The sequence below is a fragment of the Hesperophylax consimilis genome, chromosome 3 (genome assembly GCF_061612785.1).
Source record: "Hesperophylax consimilis isolate HC1 chromosome 3, BYU_Hcon_1.0, whole genome shotgun sequence".
Lineage (NCBI taxonomy): Eukaryota > Metazoa > Arthropoda > Insecta > Trichoptera > Limnephilidae > Hesperophylax > Hesperophylax consimilis.
In genome coordinates this window covers 44,100,473-44,104,739 of record NC_142838.1, presented here as the reverse complement: position 1 = coordinate 44,104,739, position 4,267 = coordinate 44,100,473, and positions in this window count along the sequence as shown.

The following is a 4,267-nucleotide window of genomic DNA, read 5'->3' as shown; positions in this document are numbered from 1 at the left end:
AATTCCCGCAATATATATATTTTTGTTTTTATTTTTATTTTGAATATCTATTTATGTGAGACTTCTTATCATTTTTACTAATGTATCTTATTTTATTATATGCTTTTGTTGTAACATTTAATATTTTTTCTTTTTTCGTTGTATTATGTTTCCATTATTGTTTTAATTTTGTAGAATCTATAATAACTGTGATACTCTACTATTAAACTTTGTAGTGTGTAAAAGCCCATTAGGGCGTGTAATAATAATAAATAAATAATAAAAGACGGGATGTGCTGAGGTAGTCGCTGGTGCTCGCCTCCATAGTCTCCACCCTCACCGAACTTAGTTCTGAAATAAATTGGATGGTAGTTACTTTCATTATCGCCCTGGAAATAGCTATAGGCGTGTTTGGTGGCCAGATCTGAATAGCCAGGTACTTGACCAGACTCTTCACCTTCTTCTTCCCCTCCCTACTACCTTTAGCCTCACAAAATTAATGTAATAAAATAACACAGCAGAAATAATAGTTAACTTCGTGTATATTTGCCTTTAAATTTCAAATCTTTTATGAAATACAAAAATATGGACAAAGGAGAAAATTTTCAAAATCATCTGGTTCAAAAACGAAAAATTACTAGCTCGTAAATCTGTAGACTCACGCATAATTGAAATAAAAAATCACAATGACCTGCAACATGAAATAGTGTAAACAAAGCATCGTTTCTATACCCATCTACAATATAATATGTACAGCAAAATGGACGAATTCAAGAGTCTAAGTGCAAAAGAGTGCAACGAAATCATCACTGATCAGATCTGATCAGATCAACGATTTCTGCCGTATAGAAGTAGTTCATCTTAATATACGGAACCTTCAAAAATATATAGAATAATTTATTCTCAATTTAAATAATCTACAAGTAGAGCCGGGCATTATAGTGAAACATATAAAAATAGTGACTCTCCGCATTATAACTTATATGATTACACTTACATACAAACAAACACAAACATCAATAAAAAAAGTGGTATCACAATATTCATTAATAACAAATATAAAAAAATTGTATCAATATTAGAACACAGTGTAGATTCAACTAACTGCATAGAAATTCAACTCAACTACAATAAAATGAATTATTATTTAATAGCAATCTATAGAACTCATGGATCCAATGCCAAATTATTTATCGAACAAATACGACAAATAATATCAACATTCAAAAAGAAAACTTGCTAAATCACCGGGGATTTCAATATCAACATAAACAAAAATATAGATAATATTCTTAAACATGATTATTAAAACTGTATGTCAGAAAACAATTTTAAATCATGTATAAATGAAAATACGCGGGTAATTCAAGGTCATAAACCATATGGTAAAGATCTTTTTTGGACAAATATTAACATAAAAGATCTCCATAAAATAAAAACCGTTGTCTGGAAAAATAATATAACCGACGATCACACGTGTATATTTCTGTATGAGGATGAAAAAAAAACACAGGCTAAAAACTTGTTAGTGAACAAATCTTATACCAAATTAAATCTGCAGATTAATTGACAACTTGAAAACTGAAAATTGGCAGCCTGTAATCAATTGTGAAGAGATTGAGATATGTTCAAAGAACTTTGAAAATATTTTATCCACGCATAGAGAAAAATCTAAAACTAAAATTACAAATCGTAATAATAGACAAAAATCTAAACTGGAAAGATCAAATCAATCAAACCATCAACAAAATAAGAAAATTAATTTGTATATTTTTGAAAAATCGAAATTTTCTCTCATTGGAAATTCAGTCTACCACGCTTTAGTAAAATCAAATCTCCAATACGCTGTAATCAGCTGGGGAGCTACATACAAAACAAATCTACTCCCTGTTGAAATTGTACAACGTCTAATTATAAAAATTATGTTGAGAAAACCAAGAGATTATCCAACACATATAATTTTTGAAGAATTTAAAGAATTAAAATTTAATGATTTTGTCAAAAAAAACATAATAACTAAAATAATAAAAGTAAAATATTTAACAGCTTTTTAACTGAAAGTCGTACTCGTCAAAAACATATAATTCCGACACAAAAATGTAACACCACTTTTGCTCAACATCCTAACATATTTCTAGGGAAAAAATACTTCAACAGCCTACCCGAAAATATCAGAACAATAGAAAACGATAAACACCTACCAAAAGCAATTAAAAATACCATAATGATGAAACTATATTTTTAATTAATTATAAATTTTAATATTCATAATTACAAACATTAAATATTCTTAATTTTGATGATCGCCACTCTTCTAGACACAAGCGAGAAGAGGAACATTATAAAATCAAAAGCAGTGAAAACTAATTGTATGAATTATTTTAGTTAACATTATTAATTATACTCTGTAATACTATTATACTGTAAATTGATTAATTATTTAATAGATAAATACATTGTAAAAAAATTAAAAAAAGAGTTAGTTGAGGTTTTTAGGGTTTCGAGGGTACTGCTGGAAGGAAGTAACTTGTCATCTTTGGGGAAGATATGTACCGCTGGTCGTGCAGGCAGTATAGGGGCATTGTTTATTGTGTTTGGTGGATATTTAGGGAGGGCTTGGTCGGACGCAATCGAACTCCACGTTCTATTCCCATTTTCGAGTGTTTGGTTTAAAGACAATTTTATGTAGGTCTTTAGTTCTTCTTCAAAGTTGCCTAATTTTACACCCATTTGACCGACATTGCCCAAAAGATCGCGGAATTTGGGAGCAAGTTTAACTATATGCACCTTAGTGAATTTGTTTGATGAGTCGGTTATTATGTTGTTCAAAAGGTTTAAAATGGAAGTTGCCTTTGCCAGGAATTGCTGGGCTGAGTTATTATGTTATGTTATTTATTTATTTATTTGTAAAAAACAAACAGCTTTTACATAATATACAATGATTATAATAATAATAATAGTAATGAAAAAAAAATAGTTTAGAAAAAAAAAAGTTACATCAATGCAAGAATCTCATTAAATATTTATCGAGATGTTTCCGAGTTTTGTCTAAGAAAGGTAATAAAACAGAGTTCTCTAGAGACAAACATTTTTACACCAGTATCTTACGGCAAATAATGCAATTTGATAATCGATTTATTATAATAGTTATATTTAGGAATATGTGCCTTATATTATATATAAGTAAAATTTGACTCTTTCCCTTAGATTATAATCACTACGAAAGTTTTTCAATCTGAAATCAGCATCATTTCTCCAAATGCGAGGGGATTAACTGAATTTTCTAAAATATACCATTATTTATGCACTTTTCACTTTAAGGTATTACTATAATTCAATTTCTCTAATGAAGACTTTAAATATTGTTGCACTAACTGACTAAACTAACTTAATGTTTTTTCCCCCTTGCAAAATTTCAGTTAGGCATTCTTTTTAGAGCCAATAAATGAACTAACAAACCGTCAAGTTGTTTCACTGCAGGGGTAGGCAGAAAGGATAGACCGCCACTAATCTTTGCTATATTCTAATTCGTATAAAGTCTGGAACATACTCTTAAATAATTCAGACTCTTTACATGACCCGACTAAGTATTAGATTCACCATTGATCGTTCCATATCTTGCTCGGGCGACCCCGACTACTTTTTTCATCATCTTCCACCTCATATACGTTGTCTTTACGCTACTTGCTTCATTCATCCGGTTTATGTTTATATGTTCAAACCATCTAATCGTCCCTTTCTTAATCTTAACCGTTACACTTACATCAGCCTTGCATTATTTCCGGAACTCTGCACTTTAAATCATATAGAGTTTTGATTAAAATGACTTTATTCAAGTATGTGATTCAATCCATCACTTTGATGTCTTCCTCGGGATCGCCTCATTTTTAACATGGGCATATAGAGTTTTGATTAAAATGACTTCATTTATACAGCATTCAGTCAACTTTTATCCTTTCTCTGCTAGTTTTATACCTCGCTGCCATACCTGCCACATAAGGGATGGTATCAGCAATTCATTGTGGACTGCCAATGACTGGTTCGTCTCTTTGGACTATTCTCCGTGTAAAAATAATGACGTTTCAAGAAGTGGTGTAGCCAGCTAACATCACGTTTTATTTTTTGAATTACTTGCAGTAAATATTTTTCTTATTTTCTCACATATTCAATAGAAAAATCTATTCATAGGAATTTTCCAAGCCATTCGAAGTCCGTGCAAGGGGCTCAATACGCTGAAGTGCAATTTAAATAATCAATTTATGTGGTTTAGGTAAACATTACGTACATG